We start from the raw sequence: 25,310 nt of genomic DNA, 5'->3' as shown, positions 1-25,310 counted from the left end.
ATGCCTGTCTAGGAAGGCAAACCTTAGGTACCGATAATGATCTTTGTGAATCGGTATGTGAAGGTAAGCATCTTTTAAATCTACAGTGGTCATGTACTGACCCTCTTGGATCATAGGTAAAATTGTCCGAATAGTCTCCATCTTGAACGATGGAACTCTTAGGAATTTGTTTAGGATCTTTAAGTCCAGGATTGGTCTGAAAGTTCCCTCTTTTTTGGGAACCACAAACAGATTTGAGTAAAACCCCTGTCCCTGTTCCGATCGTGGAACTGGATGGATTACTCCCATTAACAAGAGCTCTTGTACGCAGCGTAGAAACGCCTCTTTCTTTGTCTGGATTGTTGACAATCTTGACAGATGAAATCTCTCTCTTGGAGGAGAGTATTTGAAGTCCAGAAGGTATCCCTGAGATATTATCTCTAGCGCCCAGGGATCCTGAACATCTCTTGCCCAAGCCTGGGCGAAGAGAGAAAGTCTGCCCCCCACTAGATCCGATCCCGGATCGGGGGCCCTCAATTCATGCTGTTTTAGGGGCAGCAGCAGGTTTCCTAGTCTGCTTGCCCTTGTTCCAGGACTGGTTAGGTTTCCAGCCTTGTCTGTAGCGAGCAACAGCTCCTTCCTGTTTTGGTGCAGAGGAAGTTGATGCTGCTCCTGCTTTGAAATTACGAAAGGAACGAAAATTAGACTGTCTAGTCTTGGCTTTGGCTTTGTCCTGAGGCAGGGCATGGCCTTTACCTCCTGTAATGTCAGCGATAATCTCTTTCAACCCGGGCCCGAATAAGGTCTGCCCTTTGAAAGGTATATTAAGCAATTTAGACTTAGAAGTAACATCAGCTGACCAGGATTTTAGCCACAGCGCCCTGCGTGCCTGAATGGCGAATCCTGAATTCTTCGCCGTAAGTTTAGTAAGATGTACTACGGCCTCCGAAATGAATGAATTAGCTAGTTTAAGGACTCTAAGCCTGTCCGTAATGTCGTCCAGAGTAGCTGAACCAATGTTCTCTTCCAGAGACTCAATCCAGAATGCCGCTGCAGCCGTGATCGGCGCAATGCATGCAAGGGGTTGCAATATAAAACCTTGTTGAACAAACATTTTCTTAAGGTAACCCTCTAATTTTTTATCCATTGGATCTGAAAAAGCACAGCTATCCTCCACCGGGATAGTGGTACGCTTAGCTAAGGTAGAAACTGCTCCCTCCACCTTAGGGACCGTTTGCCATAAGTCCCTTGTGGTGGCGTCTATTGGAAACATTTTTCTAAATATCGGAGGGGGTGAGAACGGCACACCGGGTCTATCCCACTCCTTAGTAACAATTTCAGTAAGTCTCTTAGGTATAGGAAAAACCTCAGTACTCGTCGGTACCGCAAAATATTTATCCAACCTACACATTTTCTCTGGTATTGCAACTGTGTTACAATCATTCAGAGCCGCTAACACCTCCCCTAGTAATACACGGAGGTTTTCCAGTTTAAATTTAAAATTTGAAATATCTGAATCCAGTCTGTTTGGATCAGAACCGTCACCCACAGAATGAAGCTCTCCGTCCTCATGTTCTGCCACCTGTGACGCAGTGTCTGACATGGCCCTAATATTATCAGCGCACTCTGTTCTCACCCCAGAGTGATCACGCTTACCTCTTAGCTCTGGTAATTTAGCCAAAACCTCAGTCATAACAGTAGCCATATCCTGTAATGTGATTTGTAATGGCCGCCCAGATGTACTCGGCGCTACAATATCACGCACCTCCCTCTGAGCGGGAGATGTAGGTACTGACACGTGAGGCGAGTTAGTCGGCATAACTCTCCCCTCGTTGTTTGGTGAAATTTGTTCAATTTGTACAGATTGACTTTTATTTAAAGTAGCATCAATACAGTTAGTACATAAATTTCTATTGGGCTCCACTTTGGCATTGCAACAAATGACACAGGTATCATCCTCTGAATCAGACATGTTTAACACACTAGCAAATAAACTTGTAACTTGGAAATACAATTCAATTAGAATAATATTAAAACGTACTGTGCCTTTAAGAAGCACAGAAGATCTATGACAGTTGAAAATTAATAAATTGAAACAGTTATAGCCTCAATCCTTGTAAATAACACAACTTTAGCAAAGGTTTAATCCCATTAGCAAAGATAACAAATTCTGAAAGCAGGAAACAAATTACAGAATAAACGTTTTTTATCTCAGTCAAACTATAATTCTCACAGCTCTGCTGAGAGAAATTACCTCCCTCAAAATAAGTTTTGAAGACCCCTGAGCTCTGTAGAGATGAACCGGATCATGCAGGGAATACAATGAGTTGCTGACTGAAATATTTGATGTGTAGAAAAAGCGCCAAAAAACGGCCCCTCCCCCTCACACACAGCAGTGAGGGAGAACAGAAACTGTCAGAAAACAGATTAAGCAACTGCCAAGTGGAAAAATAGTGCCCAAACATTTATTCACTCAGTACCTCAGTAAATGAAAACGATTTTACATTCCAGCAAAAACGTTAAACATAATCTCTAGTTATTAAACAGCTTTATGTATTTCTTACAGTGTAATTCTAGTGAAGTACCATTCCCCAGAATACTGAAGTGTAAAGTATACATACATGACATTATATCGGTATGGCAGGATTTTCTCATCAATTCCATTGTCAGAAAATAAAAACTGCTACATACCTCTATGCAGATTCATCTGCCCGCTGTCCCCTGATCTGAAGTTTACCTCTCCTCAGATGGCCGAGAAACAGCAATATGATCTTAACTACTCCGGCTAAAATCATAACAAAAACTCTGGTAGATTCTTCTTCAAACTCTGCCAGAGAGATAATAACACACTCCGGTGCTATTTTAAAATAACAAACTTTTGATTGAAGATATAAAACTAAGTATAATCACCATAATCCTCTCACACATCCTATCTAGTCGTTGGGTGCAAGAGAATGACTGGGAGTGACGTAGAGGGGAGGAGCTATATGCAGCTCTGCTGGGTGAATCCTCTTGCACTTCCTGTTGGGGAGGAGTAATATCCCAGAAGTAATGATGACCCGTGGACTGATCACACTTAACAGAAGAAAGTGAACTGTGTACACTGTCGCAATTGTTGCTTTGCTCACAAAAGGCTTAAGGATATAGTTAACTGAGAACTGTGCAATGTCAATTGTTTCAAAATAAGTTCTTTTTTATAACATAACCAGGCACTTTCTAAAAGTGAACTGTGTACACTGTCGCAATTGTTGTTTTTCTCACAAAAGGCTTAAGGATACAGTTAACTGAGAACTATGCAATATCAATTGTTTCAAAATAAGTTCTTGTTTATAACATAAATGGCCACATCAGGATCATCTCTGGGGATCCCCAGCCTAAATGGACTTTATTATTTTGGGTTAATATTTATTATTTTGTGATATGAGTTGTAAGGTGCTTAAACAGGATAGCCTTTAAAATATTGTCTAAGTAATGGCAAATAAATTAGTATATATTGAAGCAAGTTTTGTGTCTAAATTGGTATCTTTAATTGTACCGCTATTTACCCTTGGTTTAACCCCTGTCCTAAGGTAATGCAATAGTTAATTACACTAGAAAGTCCTAGTGCCGGGCAAGATTGGCTTTACTCTTTCTGATATTTCATGCTTTAATCTCTATCTCCTATTTTCTCTTGACTTTTGATCAGTAGTTTAATAAATTCACAATCTCCGTGCACCTTGCTCCTGCAAATAATACTGAGAAAAGCAGGAACAAGAGGACCTGTACATTCGTTATATCTTTGGTGCTGCTAGTTTTATATTAATTGGATATATTTATATATATATATATATATATATATGAGTATGTGTGTAGCGTATGTACAGTGTGTGTATACAAGTGTCTGTATTTGTACGTGTGTGTGTAGCGTATGTGTATATGTGTGCGTGTGGCGTAGGTATGAGTTTGTGTGTGCATGTGCAGTATATGTATGTGTATATGTGTGTGTTTATATAACAAATGCATGTGTATATGCATGCGTACGTTTATTTAGAGTGTGTGTAGTTTGTGTGCATAGTGTGAGTACATGTCTATATGTGTTTGTGCGTGTAACATATGTATGTATAGACTCATTTTGAACTCAAAATTTTACTGCCGCCAGCTTGCTCTAACCTGAGAGCAGAATTGCATTGAGATATATAGATATGTATTTCTATAAATATGTATATCTGTTTCACAGAAAGGTGGTACAAGACCACCAAAAAATGTACACTTGGAAGCACTCAATGTCCCTTATTGTGAGCTGGAATTAATGAGCAACAAGTGGCAGATATTCAATTGAGTTAAAATTTAAAATATAACTTTTATTAGGGCATTTAAAATAATGGAGAAACAATACCATTAAAACCACAGGAAATAATTATAACCTAAATCAGGGTTAAATGATGGGGGTAACTGTAGTGCAATATATGAATAGCAAATCACAATGCTAGGACTCCACTTGTAAAATTGAAGATTAAGTAATAACTCTATTTTAAAAGACCTAGGGTGTGGTTGTTAATCCATGGTTTTCAGATAAGTAATTAATTCAATAATCTCAATATTCTTGTATATCTGAGGGAATCCTAGTGGTAGGATTAGATCTAGTTAGGTCTGAATGTATTGTCATTCAAGATGTGGATTAGTGATTATGTCACATTGTGATGTCCCATGTACATGGAAAATAACAAATGTATCCTTCCGACAGGATTAAGGTAATTTTAAGTAATCTTATGATATTCTGACTGGTCAAATATTACGATCCTAATTTAATGCAATTGCATATAGGTTGGTCCCCAATTTATATAAGTACTATTGGCCCAAATGGGATAAAAAAAAAATCTTATTGTTATAGTTCTAAAGAATATTTAATACCAGAGGATGATATGTCTGTTTCAAAATGTTCCCCTTTCTGCAAAAAGTAAAGATTCCAACTATTGATAGTTGAATATAATATAGCTATAAGAATAGGCTGTTCAATGCTCTTCCTACGTTAGAATACATTAATATTCAATTCAATACTAGTTACTATTAAATAGTATATGTGGGTGAAAACTGAGTTGCTGGTATCTAATCTGCAATAGATTCAAATACAAAATTATATATTTCAATTAATATTAATAACCGATAATATCCATTCATAAATGATAAATTCTATTGTGCTTATTTAAACCAAGCACATTTTCTAGTACAATATTTATGGTTAATCTCATCTAGGCAGTACTGTGGGTTTAATTGCACTGTTTCTAGCTAGATTGCGGTTCTATTTTACAAAGGATAACAATTGAAAATATTCTTGTTCCTATTACGAATCAAGCACAGTTATCGGTATCTTAGTCACTGTTTTCTCTTGTGCAAATTACTATTTAAGGCCTAGATTTGGAGTTTGGCGTTAGCCGTGAAAACCAGCGTTAGAGGCTCCTAACGCTGGTTTTAGGCTAACTCCGGTATTTGGAGTCACTCAAAATAGGGTCTAACGCTCACTTTTCAGCAGCGACTTTTCCATACCGCAGATCCCCTTACGACAATTGCGTATCCTATCTTTTCAATGGGATCTTTCTAACTCCGGTATTTAGAGTCGTGTCTGAAGTGAGCGTTAGACATCTAACGACAAAACTCCAGCCGCAGGAAAAAAGTCAGTAGTTAAGAGCTTTCTGGGCTAACGCCGGTTCATAAAGCTCTTAACTACTGTACTCTAAAGTACACTAACACCCATAAACTACCTATGTACCCCTAAACTGAGGCCCCCCCACATCGCCGCCACTCGATTAAATTTTTTTAACCCCTAATCTGCCGACCGCCACCTACGTTATACTTATGTGCCCCTAATCTGCTGCCCCTATCACCGCCGACCCCTATATTATATTTATTAACCCCTAATCTGCCCCCCACAACGTCGCCTCCACCTGCCTACACTTATTAACCCCTAATCTGCCGAGCGGACCGCACCGCTACTATTATAAAGTTATTAACCTCTAATCCGCCTCACTAACCCTATAATAAATAGTATTAACCCCTAATCTGCCCTCCCTAACATCGCCAACACCTAACTTCAATTATTAACCCCTAATCTGCCGACCGGAGCTCACCGCTATTCTAATAAATGTATTAACCCCTAAAGCTAAGTCTAACCCTAACACTAACACCCCCCTAAATTAAATATAATTTTAATCTAACGAAATTAATTAACTCTTATTAAATAAATTATTCCTATTTAAAGCTAAATACTTACCTGTAAAATAAACCCTAATATAGCTACAATATAACGAATAATTACATTGTAGCTATTTTAGGATTAATATTTACTTTACAGGCAACTTTGTAATTATTTTAACCAGGTACAATAGCTATTAAATAGTTAAGAACTATTTAATAGTTACCTAGTTAAAATAATAACAAAATTACCTGTAAAATAAATCCTAACCTAAGTTACAATTAAACCTAACACTATACTATCATTAAATTAATTAAATAAAATACCTACAATTATCTACAATTAAACCTACCACTACACTATCAATAAATTAATTAAATAAAATACCTACAATTATCTACAATTAAACCTAACACTACACTATCAATAAATAAATTAAATACAATACCTACAAATAACTACAATGAAATAAACTATCTAAAGTACAAAAAATAAAAAAGAACTAAGTTACAAAAAATTAAAAAATATTTACAAACATAAGAAAAATATTACAACAATTTTAAACTAATTACACCTACTCTAAGCCCCCTAATAAAATAACAAAGACCCCCAAAATAACAAAATGCCCTACCCTATTCTAAATTACTACATTTCAAAGCTCTTTTACCTTACCAGCCCTGAACAGGGCCCTTTGCGGGGCATGCCCCAAGAAATTCAGCTCTTTTGCCTGTAAAAAAAAACATACAATACCCCCCCCAACATTACAACCCACCACCCAAATACCCCTAATCTAACCCAAACCCCCCTTAAATAAACCTAACACTAAGCCCCTGAAGATCTTCCTACCTTGTCTTCACCCTACCAGGTTCACTGATCCGTCCTGAAGAGCTCCTCCGATGTCCTGATCCAAGCCCAAGCGGGGGGCTGAAGAGGTCCATGATCCGGCTGAAGTCTTCATCCAAGCGGGAGCTGAAGAGGTCCATGATCCGGATGAAGTTTTCATCCAAGCGGGAGCTGAAGATGTCCATGATCCGGATGAAGTCTTCTATCAATGGCATCTTCAATCTTCTTTCTTCCGGATCCATCTTGCAGACCTCCGACGCGGAACATCCTCTTCTCCCGATGCCTACTAGCCGAATGACGGTTCCTTTAAGGGACGTCATCCAAGATGGCGTCCCTCGAATTCTGATTGGCTGATAGGATTCTATCAGCCAATCGGAATTAAGGTAGGAATATTCTGATTGGCTGATGGAATCAGCCAATCAGAATCAAGATCAATCCGATTGGCTGATCCAATCAGCCAATCAGATTGAGCTCGCATTCTATTGGCTGATCGGAACAGCCAATAGAATGCAAGCTCGAGGGACGCCATCTTGGATGACGTCCCTTAAAGGAACCGTCATTCGGCTAGTAGGCGTCGGGAGAAGAGGATGCTCCGCGTCGGAAGTCTGCAAGATGGATCCGGAAGAAAGAAGATTGAAGATGCCGTTGATAGAAGACTTCATCCGGATCATGGACCTCTTCAGCTCCCGCTTGGATGAAAACTTGATCCGGATCATGGACCTCTTCAGCTCCCGCTTGGATGAAGACTTCAGCCGGATCATGGACCTCTTCAGCCCCCCGCTTGGGCTTGGATCAGGACATCAGAGGAGCTCTTCAGGACGGATCGGTGAACCTGGTAGGGTGAAGACAAGGTAGGAAGATCTTCAGGGGCTTAGTGTTAGGTTTATTTAAGGGGGGTTTGGGTTAGATTAGGGGTATCTGGGTGGTGGGTTGTAATGTTGGGGGGGGGTATTGTATGTTTTTTTTTTACAGGCAAAAGAGCTGAATTTCTTGGGGCATGCCACGCAAAGGGCCCTGTTCAGGGCTGGTAAGGTAAAAGAGCTTTGAAATGTAGTAATTTAGAATAGGGTAGGGCATTTTGTTATTTTGGGGGTCTTTGTTATTTTATTAGGGGGCTTAGAGTAGGTGTAATTAGTTTAAAATTGTTGTAATATTTTTCTTATGTTTGTAAATATTTTTTTATTTTTTGTAACTTAGTTCTTTTTTATTTTTTGTACTTTAGATAGTTTATTTCATTGTAGTTATTTGTAGGTATTGTATTTAATTTATTTATTGATAGTGTAGTGTTAGGTTTAATTGTAGATAATTGTAGGTATTTTATTTAATTAATTTATTGATAGTGTAGTGGTAGGTTTAATTGTAGATAATTGTAGGTATTTTATTTAATTAATTTAAAGATAGTATAGTGTTAGGTTTAATTGTAACTTAGGTTAGGATTTATTTTACAGGTAATTTTGTTATTATTTTAACTAGGTAACTATTAAATAGTTCTTAACTATTTAATAGCTATTGTACCTGGTTAAAATAATTACAAAGTTGCCTGTAAAATAAATATTAATCCTAAAATAGCTACAATGTAATTATTCGTTATATTGTAGCTATATTAGGGTTTATTTTACAGGTAAGTATTTAGCTTTAAATAGGAATAATTTATTTAATAAGAGTTAATTAATTTCATTAGATTAAAATTATATTTAATTTAGGGGGGTGTTAGTGTTAGGGTTAGACTTAGCTTTAGGGGTTAATACATTTATTAGAATAGCGGTGAGCTCCGGTCGGCAGATTAGGGGTTAATAATTGAAGTTAGGTGTTGGCGATGTTAGGGAGGGCAGATTAGGGGTTAATACTATTTATTATAGGGTTAGTGAGGCGGATTAGGGGTTAATAACTTTATAATAGTAGCGGTGCGGTCCGCTCGGCAGATTAGGGATTAATAAGTGTAGGCAGGTGGAGGCGACGTTGTGGGGGGCAGATTAGGGGTTAATAAATATAATATAGGGGTCGGCGGTGTTAGGGGCAGCAGATTAGGGGTACATAAGGATAATGTAAGTAGCGGCGGTTTACGGAGCGGCAGATTAGGGGTTAAAAATAATATGCAGGGGTCAGCGATAGCGGGGGCGGCAGAATAGGGGTTAATAAGTGTAAGGCTAGGGGTGTTTAGACTCGGGGTACATGTTAGGGTGTTAGGTGCAGACGTAGGAGGTGTTTCCCCATAGCAAACAATGGGGCTGCGTTAGGAGCTGAACGCGGCTTTTTTGCAGGTGTTAGGTTTTTTTTTTCAGCTCAAACAGCCCCATTGTTTCCTATGGGGGAATCGTGCATGAGCACGTTTTTGAGGCTGGTCGCTTGGGTAAGCAACTCTGGTATCGAGAGTTGAAGCTGCGTTAAAAATGCTCTACGCTCCTTTTTTGGAGCCTAACGCAGCCTTTTTGTGGACTCTCAATACCAGAGTTATTTTTATGGTGCGGCCAGAAAAAAGCCGGCGTTAGCTACGCGGGTCGTTACCGACAAAACTCTAAATCTAGGCCTGAGTATGTAAGATAACGTGATATTTGGCACGTACATATCTGTTACCCGTATCTGATATGCTGTTGTCTATAGTTTGCAATATTCTCAGTTTAAATATTTGTACTCAGTTCCGGTTCTATTAACCAGTGTTTTCAAATCATAAATATGTGTATATCTAAAAAAAGAACTATAACTTATCCTCAGCAAATTGTTATCACTCCATCAACACGTTTCGCCATGTAGAACGGCTTTATCAAGATTTATCATCTTGATAAAGTTGTTCTACACGGCGATGGAGTGATAACAGTTTGCTGAGGATAAGATCAACAAGCCAGTTCCAAGGATTACAGGGATCCAAAGAGGGACTATATTGCAAGTACGGAACTCTGCGCAGAGTAAGGATATTCCCTTATTAAACGGAACTACTTACAGAGAGTGATGTCACGCACCCGGGACACCAGCGACACGGAGCTGTATAGACACCTGTGCCCTGCTATACTATACGGCAAGTGGAGACTACATGCAGGTAAGCACACAGAGGTGTAACAGCCCGTGAGTGTGGTATAGTTCTTTGGGTTAGCGATCGGACAGTGATAATCATCAGGTCACCAATCTGGAAGTACATCTTTAAAGCTTAGACACCAACATTTGTATGGACGAGCTCTTACAACTGACAGGTGTAATCTACCAATATTTAGTACAACAAATCTACCCATTAACATTGTAACGCAAGATATTGTGTATGGACCTCCATTAAAAGACTTTCAATACATTTTTGCAGAACAGCTTATAATAAAGGACTTTTACAATTTTTATATTTTTAAATTTTTTCTAACAGTATATACTAGGATAAATTAGCTTGTATATGAGAATAAGGAAGATTCCATCTTTAAACAGTTTATGTATAAACAACAATATAAGCGGTGTATGAATTCTGTATAACCTATATTAACACATATCCTTAAGTAGCAAGGATCTACTTTAATATGTCACATTTGTGATTTAACATGCAAGGTTGAATTTACTAGGTTATTGTTTATATTATAGCATTTATATCTGTTGACACATTTGGTGATAGTATTATAGTTTATTGATGACCGGCCATGTGGATGTGAATTTTATGTAAATTTTTATTATTAGTTGATATAATTTTATGATAAATTTTAGGCAATAAATTATAGAATTTTCTCTACTTAGTATTTTTCATCTATGTCGACCAATCCCCTGGCTGTTAGCGCACATTTACTAAAATTTTTTATACAAATCCATTTTACATTGAATACACTCATATAGCTACATATAACTACAAATATTATCACATACATACACTAATCGATACATACAAACAATATACAGCACGTTACCTACAAAAATTACATCATATTTAAACGGACAGAAAATTAATTTTTACATTTCATTATTCACAAACAGCCAATTGTAAACATGTCTCAGTTACCTCTATTATAACATTTCATTTATTCAACTCATATGCTTGGATGTACAACATATCTACATAGGCTCAACACATGATCATTAATGGATGCACATACATGACTTTGGCCATTCACTCATACATGTGCATTGACATTCTGGCCAAAAAAACACATAGAAACAATGAACACATTTACATCATACAACTACATTGGAAGGTTGCTTAACATTGGATTCTCTCTCGGAATCACAAAACATCAATTATGGATTTAGTGTCCCTTTAACATCACGATTCACTCATAATATACCATTAGGAATTACGTACAATAATAACATATATGTTTTATTTTACACTTTCACATTACAATTCATTGTGGGGGGGGGGGGGGGACTTCATCAAACACAATAAAATCCGCCCACTTTGAAAGCATTTGCACCGCTCACATACAATCAAGTGTATACAATCAACAATCATTACGAACACGCTACCATTGGACATATTGCACTATAAATCCCCCAAACAACATGGCCAAAGCGTCCCTTGTGATTGACATTGTATCAAATCACTTTGTGTTTTTGCATACCTTGTTACTCCTTGTCTGTTTGCTCTGCTGTTTGGCTTTGTGCTGCTTAGCTTGGCAAATATGGATGATCCACAGTTAGTTGCTGCTGGTGCTGTTGCACGAATGGTGTACAACCGAATCAGGCATGCTCGGCATCTCCAAGAGAGACAAAGGGCTCATCTGGTTAGAGGTCCTCCTGTTCAGAGGGTGAGGCCCACCTTGGATAACATGAGCAACTTCGAGGTTTATGACAAGTATAGGCTCAATCGCGAACAACTCATTAGCCTTTACGATGTACTTAAACCTCATATGGAGCAATATAGACATATACGGACTGCAGTCCCTGGCATCACCAAGATGCTAAGTTGCATACAAGTCCTGGCCTCCAGAAGTTTTCAATCCAGAGAGGGGTAGATGCATGGGCTATGTCAGGGTACCTTCTCTGTAGTTTTTGACAACTTTCTGGACGCCATGGTACAAGTCAGTAAGCATTTTAATAGGATTCCCTCAAAATGATGGCGATTGGAGGCACCTGAAGAGGGAATTCTATGCAATAGCTCGAATGCCCAATGTCTTGGGAGCAATAGATTGCACCCACATTGCGCTGCGTGCTCCAGCCAAAGATCTGCCCTTCCGAAATCGCAAACACTTCCATAGTCTGAACGTGCAGTTTGCTTGTGACGCACGGATGTGGATTATGCATGTGTGTGCGAATTTCGGCGGGGCTTCTCATGATGCCTGCATCCTCAGACAGTCGTCCCTGTGGCGGCAGTTTGAGGGCAGACAGTTTCCCCATGGGTGCCTCGTTGGTGAGTACTTGTGCACAACATGGTTAATTAGTTAGACAATTGCCACTGTAATCTTCAAAAACAAAATTTATTCTTACCTGATACATTTATTTCTTTTGTGGTGTATCCAGTCCACGGATTCATCCATTACTTGTGGGATATTCTCCTTCCCAACAGGAAGCTGCAAGATGATGACCCACAGCAGAGCTGCCTATAAAGCTCCTCTCCTAACTGCCACCTCCAGTCATTCGACTGAAGACAAGCAAGAGAAAGGAGAAACTATAGGGTGCAGTGGTGACTGTAGTTTAAAAATAAAAAACACCTGCCTTAAAATGACAGGGCGGGCCGTGGACTGAATACACCACAAGAGAAATAAATTTATCAGGTAAGCATAAATTTTGTTTTCTCTTGTAAGGTGTATCCAGTCCACGGATTCATCCATTACTTGTGGGATACCAATACCAAAGCTATAGGACACGGATGAAGGGAGGGACAAGGCAGACGCTTAAACGGAAGGCACCACTGCCTGTAAGACTTTCTCCCAAATATAGCCTCCGAAGAAGCAAAAGTATCAAATTTGTAGAATTTAGAAAAAGTATGAAGCGAAGACCAAGTCGCCGCCTTACAAATCTGTTCAACAGAAGCCTCATTTTTAAAAGCCCATGTGGAAGCCACCGCTCTAGTGGAATGAGCTGTAATTCTTTCAGGAGGCTGCTGGCCAGCAGTCTCATAAGCTAAGCGGATTATACTTCTTAACCAAAAAGAAAGAGAAGTTGCTGAAGCCTTTTAGCCTCTTCTCTGTCCAGAGTAAACAACAAACAATGCCGATGTTTGACGAAAATCCGTAGTAGCTTGTAAATAAAACTTTAAGCACGAACGACATCAAGATTATGTAATAGACGTTCTTTCTTTGAAGAAGGATTAGGACACAGTGACGGAACAACAATCTCCTGATTGATATTCTTATTAGATACCACCTTAGGAAGAAACCCAGGTTTGGTACGCAAAACTACCTTATCTGCATGGAAGATCAGATAAGGGGAATCACACTGTAAGGCAGATAACTCTGAAACTCTTCGAGCCGAAGAGATAGCTACCAAAAACAGAACTTTCCAAGATAAAAGCTTGATATCTATGGAATGCAGAGGTTTAAACGGAACCCCTTGAAGAACTTTAAGAACTAAATTTAAACTCCATGGTGGAGCAACAGGTTTAAACACAGGCTTTATTCTAATTAAAGCCTGACAAAACGCCTGAACGTCTGGAACATCCGCCAGATGCTTGTGCAAAAGAATAGACAGAGCAGAAATCTGTCCCTTTAATGAACTAGCTGACAATCCCTTCTCCAATCCTTCTTGGAGAAAAGATAATATCCTGGGAATCCTGACTTTACTCCATGAGTAACCCTTGGATTCACACCAATGAAGATATTTACACCATATCTTATGATAGATTTTCCTGGTGACAGGCTTTCTAACCTGAATTAAGATATCAGTGACGACTCGGAGAAACCACGTTTTGATAAAATCAAGCGTTCAATCTCCAAGCAGTCAGACACAGAGAAATTAGATTTGGATGGTTGAAAGGACCCTGAAGTAGAAGGTCCTGCCTCAGCGGCAGAGTCCATGGTGGAAGGGATGACATGTCCACCAGATCTGCATACCAAGTCCTGCGTGGCCACGCAGGTGCTATCAAAATCACAGAAGCTCTCTCCTGCTTGATCTTGGCAATCAGACGAGGGAGCAGAGGAAACGGTGGAAACACATAAGCCAGGTTGACAGACCAAGGCGCTGCTAGAGCATCTATCAGCGCTGCCTTGGGATTCCTGGACCTGGACCCGTAACAAGGAAGCTTGGCGTTCTGACGAGACGCCATGAGATCCAGTTCTGGTTTGCCCCAAAGTTGAATAAACTGTGCAAACACCTCCGGATGGAGTTCCCACTCCCCCGGATGAAAAGTCTGCCGACTTAGAAAATCCGCCTCCCAGTTCTCTACTCCAGGGATAGGGATAGCTGATAGATGGCAAGAGTGAACCTCTGCCCATAGAATTATTTTTGAAACCTCCAACATTGCTAGGGAACTCCTTGTTCCCCCTTGATGGTTGATGTAGGCTACAGTCATGATATTGTCCAACTGAAATCTGATAAACTTGACCGCAGCAAGCTGAGGCCAAGCCTGAAGAGCATTGAATATCGCTCTTAGTTCCAGAATGTTTATCGGAAGTAGTGTCTCCTCCTGAGTCCACGAGCCCTGAGCCTTCAGGGAGTTCCAGACTGCACCCCAGCCTAGAAGGCTGGCATATGTCATTACTATTGTCCAATCTGGCCTGCAAAAGGTCATACCCTTGGACAGATGGACCCGAGATAGCCACCAGAGAAGAGAATCTCTGGTCTCTTGATCCAGATTTAGTAGAGGGGACAAATCTGTGTAATCCCCATTCCACTGACTGAGCATGCAGAGTTGCAGTGGTCTGAGATGTAGTCGGGCAAAAGGCACTATGTCCATTGCCGCTACCATTAAGCCGATTACTTCCATACACTGAGCCACTGAAGGGCGAGAAGTAGAATAAAGAACCCGGCAGGAATTTAGAAGTTTTGACAACCTGGCCTCTGTCAGGTAAATCTTCATTTCTACAGAATCTATCAGAGTTCCTAGGAAGGAAACTCTTGTGAGAGGGGATAGAGAACTCTTTTCTTTGTTCACTTTCCACCCATGAGACCTCAGGAATGCCAGCACAATGTCCTCATGGGACCTGGCGATTTGAAAATTCTACGCCTGTATCAGAATGTCGTCTAGGTAAGGGGCTACTGCTATACCCCACGGCCTTAGGACCGATAGGAGTGACCCTAGAACCTTCGTAAAGATTCTTGGTGCCGTAGCTAACCCAAAGGGAAGAGCCACAAATTGGTAATGCCTGTCTAGGAAGGCGAACCTGAGAAACCGATGATGATCTCTGTTTATCGGAATGTGAAGATAAGCATCCTTTAAGTCCACGGTAGTCATATATTGACCCTCCTGGATAATAGGTAGGATGGTTCGAATAGTCTCCGTCTTGAAGGATGTGACCCTGAGAAATTTGTTTAGGATCTTGAGATCTAAGATTGGTCTGAAAGTTCCCTCTTTCTTGGGAACTACAAACAGATTTGAATAGAAGCATTGCCCCTGTTCCTCCTTTGTAACTGGGTGGATCACTCCCATAACTAGGAGGTCTTGAACACAATGTAAGAATGCCTCTCTCTTTATCTGGTTTGCAGATAATTGTGAGAGATGAAATCTCCCTTTTGGGGAAGAAGCTTTGACATCCAGAAGATATCCCTGGGACACAATTTCCAACGGCCAGGGATCCTGGACATCTCTTGCCCAAGCCTGGGCGAAGAGAGAAAGTCTGCCCCCTACCAGATCCATTTCCGGATCGGGGGCTGATCTTTCATGCTGTCTTAAAGGCAGCAGCAGGTTTTTTGGCCTGCTTTCCTTTGTTCCAAGCCTGGTTAGGTCTCCAGACCGGCTTGGACTGGGCAAAATTTCCCTCTTGTTTTGTATTAGAGGAAGTTGAAGCTGCGCCACTCTTGAAATTTCGAAAGGAACGAAAATTAGTCTGTTTGGTCCTTAATTTGTTGGAACTATCCTGAGGAAGGGCGTGACCTTTTCCTCCAGTAATATCAGAAATAATCTCCTTCAGTCCAGGCCCGAATAGGGTCTGCCCCTTGAAGGGAATGTTGAGAAGCTTAGACTTTGAAGTAACGTCAGCTGTCCAGGATTTAAGCCATAGCGCCCTACGCGCCTGAATAGCAAAACCTGAGTTTTTAGCCGTTAGCTTGGTTAAATGAACAACGGCGTCAGAAACAAATGAATTGGCTAGCTTAAGAGCTTTAAGCTTGTCAAGGATATCATCCAATGGGGTTTCTACCTGTAGAGCCTCTTCTAGAGACTCAAACCAAGGCCGCAGCAGCAGTGACAGGGGCAATGAATGCAAGGGGCTGGAGAATAAAACCTTGTTAAGTAAAACTTTTCTTAAGGTAACCCTCTAATTTTTTGTCCATTGGATCTAGAAAAGCACAACTGTCCTCGACAGGGATAGTTGTACGCTTCGCTAGGGTAGAGACTGCTCCCTCCACATTAGGGACCGTTTGCCACAAGTCCCGTGTATCGGCATCTATAGGAAACATCTTTTTAAAAGCAGGAGGGGGAGAGAACGGTACACCTGGTCTATCCCATTCCTTAGTAATTATTTCTGAAAACCTCTTAGGTATTGGAAAAACATCAGTGTAAACAGGCACTGCATAGTATTTATCCAATTTACACAATTTCTCTGGGACTACAATGGCGTCACAGTCATCCAGAGTTGCTAAAACCTCCCTGAGCAACATGCAGAGGTGTTCAAGCTTAAATTTAAATGTAGACATATCAGAATCAGGTTGAAGTGTCTTCCCTGAGTGAGAAAAATCACCCACAGATAAAAGCTCTCCTGCTTCGGCTTCTGCACATTGTGACGTTATATCAGACATAGCTACTAAAGCGTCAGAGAGCTCTGTATTTGTTCTAGCCCCAGAGCTTTCTCGCTTTCCTTGTAACCCTGCCGCCATGTCTTGTAAAGTATACGCTATGGGCGCGCTAGATGTACTTGGCATCCCCTGAACGGGATTTATAGGTGTGACACGTGGGGAGAGTTAGTCGGCATAACTTCCCCCTTGTCAATTTCCTCTGGTGATAAATCTTTTAAATCCAGAATATGGTCTTTATAACTTATAGTAAGATCAGTGCATTTGGTACACATTCTAAGAGGGGGTTCCACAATGGCTTCTAAACATAATGAACAAGGAGTTTCCTCTATGTCAGACATGTTTAACAGACTAGTAATGAGACCAGCAAGCTTGGAAAACACTTTAATTAATGTGAAAAAGCAGAATATAAAAAACGGTACTGTGCCTTTAAGGGAAAAAAACAAACACAAAAACAGTGAAAAAAAGCAGTTAACTTTACGAAATTTTTACAGTGTGTATAACATACTAAACTAGCATTGCACCCACTTGCAAATGGATGATTAACCCCTCAGGCTCAAAAACGAAGCAAAAAAATGGTAAAACCGTTATAACAGTCACAAGCAAACTGCCACAGCTCTACTGTGGCTCCTATCTTCCCATAAAACGACTTTTGTAGGCACAAAAACCCCTTACAGAGGTCCAATATGTCAGGGGACTCCTTCAGGGAAGCTGGATGTCTCAGAATGTAAAACTACTGCACAATTAGAGCGCGAAAATAGGCCCCTCCCACCATGCACTCAAAGTGAAAGGGCCATAATAACTACTCCTAGGAGAAATCTAGTCAGCTATGTGGAAAACTAGGCCCCAAATAAAGATTTATCACTCTCAGTAAAAAACATTCTTTATATATCATGCAAACGTTTTACATACTAAGCCATAAGAGCAAGTAATATGAATATTACCCTTTACTGCAAGCATGATGCCAGTCGTTTGTTAAATCACTGCAATCAGGCTTACCTTAAATATATCAGGCACTGTCAGCATTTTCTAGGCTTTATCATCTCTCTAGAAAAAAATATACTGAACATACCTCAGAGCAGTTAATTCTGCAGGCCGTTCCCCCAGCTGAAGTTTTCCCATACTCTTCAGTTATGTGTGAGAACAGCAGTGGACCTTAGTTACAACCTGCTAAGATCATCAAAAACCTCAGGCAAAACTCTTCTTCTAATTTCTGCCTGAGGAAAAAACAGTACAATGCCGGTACCGTTTAAAAATAACAAACTTTTGATTGAAGATAAACTACACTAATTCACCACATCTCTCTTGATACTTCCCTTGTCGAGAGCTGCAAGAGAATGACTGGGGGTGGCAGTTAGGGGAGGAGCTATATAGACAGCTCTGCTGTAGGTGATCCTCTTGCAGCTTCCTGTTGGGAAGGAGAATATCCCACAAGTAATGGTTGAATCCGTGGACTGGATACACCTTACAAGAGAAAACAGTTGTGTTTGTGTAATGTGCAACTTTAGGATGGAATTTACCCATTTCTTTCTTAGCAAATGTCTCGTTTATGTGAAATACGCATAGGTAGCATGTCCTAGCTTAAATGTGCAGCTCTAGGATGCTATTTAACCATGTCATTGTCTCTTTCCTTAAATGTCTAGTTTTAGCTCCAAACAGAAATGTAGCATGCCCTAGCTTAAATGTGCAGCTCTAGGATGCAATTTACCCATTTCTTTATTTTTCAGCAAATGTCTCGTTTATGCGAAATACACATATGTAGCATGTCCTACCTTAAATGTGCAGATATAGAATGAGCTTTAACCATTTAATTGTCTCTTTTCTCAAATGTCTAGTTTTAGCTCCAAACAGATATGTAGCATGTCCTAGCTTAAATGTGCAGCTCTTGGATGCAATTTACCCATTTTTTTCTCTTTCAGCAAATGTCTCGTTTATGGGAAATATGCATATGTAGCATGTCCTACCTTAAATGTGCAGATATAGAATGCGCTTTAAACATTTAATTGTCTCTTTCTGCAAATGTCTAGTTTTAGTTCCAAACAGATATGTAGCATGTCCTAGCCTAAATGTGCAGATATAGGGGCATATGTATCAAGCTCCATATAGAGCTTGATGCCCTGTGTTTCTTTTTTTTTTTTTCACCCGAGTGTGAACAAAACGCGTTCAGGTGGAGAGTTATACTCCAAAAAGATTGTAAACTGTTTTTTGTGAAATTATTCACCTCCGTTGATTAGCCGGAAACATTGGACTGTGGAAAATATTTACAACAGGAATCCAGTCCTGCAATCCAAGTTTAACCCCTACGATATGAATTACAGTGTAACGGCTTGTATATTATGGGCATGTTTTGCTTGCATATCTTGTAAGTGTGCATTTTTATGGTCAGGTATCTGACACAATAAAGATAGATACAGTAAATCGTGGATGCACTTGTTTTTTCTTCTTTTGCAGTTCTTCCAACAAAAGATCCAAATACAATCAGGACCTTAAAATTAGCGGCACCAGAACGATTCAGGACACTCACAAGCAGGAATCCATCACATCACTGAGCAGAACAAACATTGGAGTCCCATATGATCCATCAAGTTTGATTCTGAAACCAATTGATTTTGGACTATTACCATTTACCAACATTTTGAGGGTGACGTGTGCATAATATTATAAGTATATCATATTTTTATTGGGACTTATGTGTTAATAATTTAATTTTATATATTATTCTTCAAGCAGTTTTTGCAGGGATTTTTTAATTTTTTTATATTAAATTTCAACTTGATTATTTAAGATCACGGTATTTCATTATTTTTAATGTTGGCTATTTACCTGTGGTTCAGCTTTTTAGTTGCGCTGCTCTATTGTGTAGATATAAGTATGTGAAGAATACAGTATCCTTATTTACAATCTTCGACATTATAAAAGCTATACTAGCAAGATCAAAATAAAAATTGAACAATCTCTATCAATTGATGACAATGCAAGAAGACACAAAATGACTTAAAGCGACAGTCAACAACATAAAAGATTGAAAATAAGAATACATGATCTCTTTATTTATACATTAATTTAGGAAACAATGAACTCACGTGAATACAAATATAATTTTACTTGTCAATTAGAATAAAAAAAAAATCTGATTTTTTGTGTCCATGGCCTGATTTGTATTTATTATATCCAATCCTGATTGAATATGTTACAGATATAAATGTTGGTGCTGGAACCTCGAGCCCGGGTTCGTCACAGTGTGGTATGTCTCATTTTAATTTACCTTTCTCTTACTAACTTTGACATAAAATTACATCATCCATTCACATTGATCTATATTAATATGGATACTCTAATTATCTTTTTTTGTTATTTTAAAATTGTAATCACAAATCAGAGTTGGGATTCCATTGTAATACAAATCTCAATTTATGAGTATTTGAAGATATTCCTTCTATTCTTGATATCTTCATTTTAATGTAATCTTAGGGTCATGGCCATTTCTTACTCTGCCCCTGGGTAGTGCTTGACATTTTTTTGCTACATTTAGACAATAGTGATGTCGCAAACTGAAAATTTTCCGTTCGCGAACGGTGGACTCGCCATTGACTTCAATTGGCAGGCAAATTTTAAAACACACAGGGACTCTTTCTGGCCACAATAGTGATGGAAAAGTTGTTTCAAGGGTACTAACACCTGGACTGTGGCATGCCAAAGGGGGATCCATGGCAAAACTCCCATGTAAAATTACATAGTTGATGCAGAGTCTGGTTTTAATCCATAAAGGGCATAAATTACCTAACATTCCTAAATTGTTTGGAATAACGTGCTTTAAAACATCAGGTATGATGTTGTATTGATCAGGTAGTGTAAGAGTTATGCCCGCTTCACAGTGACAGACCACACTCCCTGTTTAACACACCGCAAACAACCGCAAACAGTCCATTTGCACAACCACAAGATAGATAGATTTGATATAGATACATAGATTAGATAGATAGATAGATAGATCAATAGATGCAATATACATTTGATAGATACGATAGATAGATAGATATATTTGATAGATAAACAGATAGATTTGATATATAATTTCCCAGACAGAGAATTAAAAGACGTGGTTTCTGAGACCCATGGTAAGGTTCCCAGAGGCAGTTGCGGCGCCAGGGGATGTGTATATGGCATGGATTTTAGGAACCGGGAGATGGAAAAAGATGCTTGGTCGGTCCTCCTACTTCAAATTTGGGGCACTGCGTGTGCAATCTACTGTGCCACCAGATATGAGTGGTTTGTTAAGTAGTACTATTCTGATCAGTTTAATCCCTGTTACGCCCCCTATCAGGGGACATGTATATGGCATGGATTTTAGGAACCGGGAGATGGAAAAAGATGCTTGGTCGGTCCTCCTACTTCAAATTGGCAGGCAGACAACTGCAATTAGATTACACTAGCAGACTGATGTTTCACAGTAAAAAAAGGTTTTTTTTTTAAATTTACACTACTGTTACAACGGATATGAGTGGTGGCACTGGGCAAGTGGGCCTGGCATACACGCTGGCAGGCAGGCAGGTAACTGCAATTAGATTACACTAGCAGACTGATGTTTCACAGTCAAAAAAGTTTATTTTTTTAAATTTACACTACTGTTACAACAGATATGAGTGGTGGCACTGGGCAAGTGGGCCTGGCACACACGCTGGCAGGCAGGCAACTGAAATTAGATTACACAAGCAGACTGATGTTTCACAGTCAAAAAAGGTTTATTTTTAAATTTACACTACTGTTACACCAGATATGAGTTGTGGCACTGGGCAAGTGGTCACAGTATATGCTGTGAGCCTGGCACACACACTGGCAGGCAGGCAACTGCAATTAGATTACAATAGCAGACTGATGTTTCACAGTCAAAAAAGTTTTTTTTAAATTTACACTACTGTTACACCAGATATGAGTGGTGGCACTGGGCAAGTGGGCCTGGCACACACGCTGGCAGGCAGGCAACTGCAATTAGATTACACTAGCAGACTGATGTTTCACAGTCAAAAAAGTTTTTTTTTTTAAATTTACACTACTGTTACAACAGATATGAGTGGTGGCACTGGGCAAGTGGGCACAGTATATGCTGTGAGCCTGACACACAAGCTGGCAGGCAGGCAACTGCAATTAGATTACACTAGCAGACTGATGTTTCACAGTCAAAAAAGTTTTTTTTTTTTAAGTTTACACTACTGTTACACCAGATATGAGTGGTGGCACTGGGCAAGTGGGCCTGGCACACACGCTGGCAGGCAGGCAACTGCAATTAGATTACACTAGCAGACTGATGTTTCACAGTCAAAAAAGTTTTTTTTTTTTAAATTTACACTACTGTTACAACAGATATGAGTGGTGGCACTGGGCAAGTGGGCACAGTATATGCTGTGAGCCTGACACACAAGCTGGCAGGCAGGCAACTGCAATTAGATTACACTAGCAGACTGATGTTTCACAGTCAAAAAAGTTTTTTTTTTTTAAATTTACACTACTGTTACAACAGATATGAGTGGTGGCACTGGGCAAGTGGGCACAGTATATGCTGTGAGCCTGGCACACATGCTGGCAGGCAGGCAACTGCAATTAGATTACACTAGCAGACTGATGTTTCACAGTCAAAAATTTTTTTTTTTAAATTTACACTACTGTTACACCAGATATGAGTGGTGGCACTGGGCAAGTGGGCCTGGCACACACACTGGCAGCAGGCAACTGCAATTAGATTACACTAGCAGACTGATGTTTCACAGTCAAAAAAGTTTTTTTTTTTAAATTTACACTACTGTTTGTTACAACAGATATGAGTGGTGGCACTGGGCAAGTGGGCCTGGCACACACACACTGGCAGGCAGGCAACTGCAATTAGATTACACTAGCAGACTGATGTTTCACAGACAAAAAGGTTTTTTTTTTAAATTTACACTACTGTTACACCAGATATGAGTGGTGGCACTGGGCAAGTGGGCCTGGCACACACGCTGGCAGGCAGGCAACTGCAATTAGATTACACTAGCAGACTGATGTTTCACAGTCAAAAAAGTTTTTTTTTTTTAAATTTACACTACTGTTACAACAGATATGAGTGGTGGCACTGGGCAAGTGGGCACAGTATACGCTGTGAGCCTGACACACAAGCTGGCAGGCAGGCAACTGCAATTAGATTACACAGGAAAAGATAAATAAAAATAATATTCTAGCCCTAAAAAGGGCTTTTTGGGGTGCTGTCCTTACAGCAGAGATCAGGACTGTAGTGGACACTGAATACACTAGCCTAGCTATATTAAATCAGCAGCAGCTAAACTGTCCCTCCTCTCACTAAGAAAGCAGCTTCCGAATGAATCTAAAATGGCCGCTGTCCAGGAGCTGGGAGGGTCTGGGAGGGAGGGTCTGCTGCTGATTGGCTGGAATGTGTCTGCAGACTGTGAGATACAGGGTCAAAGTTTACTCAATGATGACGAATAGGGGGCGGATTGAACATCGCATGTGTTCGCCCGCCGTTGCGAACGCAAACAAGCTATGTTCGCCGGGAACTATTAGACATCACTAACATATTTTTACATATGTGCAGATTATAGAAATATACATCTCATATGCTTTGATATTTTTGTCTTATCATTAAAGGGACATGAAAACCAACATTTTACTTTTAGGATTTAGACACAACATGTGATTTAAAACAAATTTCCAATTTACTGATATTATCTAAATTGCTTCAGTCTATTGTTATCCTTATGCATATCTAGGTAGGCTCAGGAGCAGCAATGCATTGGGAGTAACCTGCTGATTGGTTGATGCACAAAATTGCCTATTTTCATTGGTTCAACACATGTCTTCAGATAACAGTAGGGCATAGTTGCTCCATTAAAAAAAGACAATAAAGCAAAATAGAAAAAATAAGTATATTTGAAAGCTTTTTAAAATAACAGGCTGGATTTGAATAATGGAAATTAATACAATTACACATTTGTAGTTTCATGTCCCTTTAAGAGAGAAAGATAATTAAAGATTCTTGATGATATCCTTCAATTATATATTTGATTGTAATTGCATGTTCCATCCCATTCATTACATCAACATATGGTCTAGACAATTCATTAACAGTGACATTGTCAAATAAACATATTTTAATATTTAATATTAAAGGGACACTGAACACAAAATTTGTATTTTGTCATTCAGATAGAGCATGCAATATTAATAAACTTTCTCATTTACTCCTATAATCAAATTTTCTTCATTCTCTTGGTATCTTTATTTGAAATGAAAGTATGTAAGTTTATATGCCGGCCCATTTTTGGTGAACAACCTGTGTTGTTCTTGCTGATTGGTGGATACATTCACCCACCAATAAACAAGTGCTTTCCATGGTTCTGAACCCAAAAATAGCTTAGCTGCCTTATTTTTCAAAGAAAGAAAGCAATAGAAAGAGGACAAATTGATAATAGGAGTAAATTGGAAAGTTGCTTAAAATATCTGAATCACAAAATAAAAAACTTGTGTTTAGAGTCCCTTTAATAAAAAATATCTTCATTAATCCTTACACTGTTTTGATGAAACAATATTGATATCTAAATCACATCTTTCACTCTTGAACTACCTTTATATATATAAGCATATTCTAACAGCACCATGATGACATAGTTTGACAAATATCTTATGTTTTGCATATGGATTAGGTTCTATTTTTAACCAGTTTTTATTCAAAGTGTTGTGCGTGTGTATTATTTTTAAAACAGGGATCAATAGTTATATTTATATATGCCATCGATTCATATGAGAAGAATTGTCCGTCTTATATATTAAGAAATCCAACATATGTGAAAGACATCATTTTCTTTACAATCACCTTGATGAACTCATCAATTTATTGTTCATATAAGTTCTCTAATCTTCAAATTTCAAAGTATATTATTTGGAATATTTTAGACTAATGTGATTTAGTGATGTCCAAACTGTGTTCACTAATATATTTTAATATCATTAATAGAACTAGTTATTGTGACGAGCCCAGAGGGATCCTGCCTTTGCAGGCTTCTGGTAAGTCCGTTGACTCATTCATATGTCATTAAAGGTGTATTTTTCATAAATATTCTGAACATGATTCTGATTAAGCATTCTATTTGAATTTAAAAGATAATATACTCTGATGATATATATATATATATATATTCTTTTTATTATTTTAAGATTAAGAGCTCAACGCTTCTTAATCTACACCTTTGTGCTTCAGAACATGGCTAGCACATGTTTCTATTTAGTATATATTTAGACAACAATCATCAAGTGATACACACATGAGAGCTCTTAAATGTTCCATGTACTTTTGGGAATTTTTTCAAAATACAGGCACTAAAATCAAATTATTACTCATCGATAATTACAAATCTTAGTTCATTTGCATGCTCCATCAAAATGATGTAATTCCTAACTTTGGTTCTGTATCTCTTTAATGCAACATTGATGTGTGTCCTTGAGCACCAGTAACATATGTTAAAATATTTCATTTTAACATGTA

The 25,310-nt window shown here is 39.0% G+C and overlaps 1 protein-coding gene across 7 annotated transcripts in view; it reads right to left on the bottom strand.

The window, feature by feature from the left end:
- HTR1E (5-hydroxytryptamine receptor 1E) overlaps window positions 1–25,310 on the bottom strand; it is a 543,697-nt gene that overhangs the window by 422,344 nt on the left and 96,043 nt on the right. The window lies entirely within an intron of this gene.

The sequence above is a fragment of the Bombina bombina genome, chromosome 4 (genome assembly GCF_027579735.1).
Source record: "Bombina bombina isolate aBomBom1 chromosome 4, aBomBom1.pri, whole genome shotgun sequence".
NCBI classification, from domain to species: Eukaryota; Metazoa; Chordata; class Amphibia; order Anura; family Bombinatoridae; genus Bombina; species Bombina bombina.
This window is presented reverse-complemented; position numbering and strand designations above follow the sequence as displayed.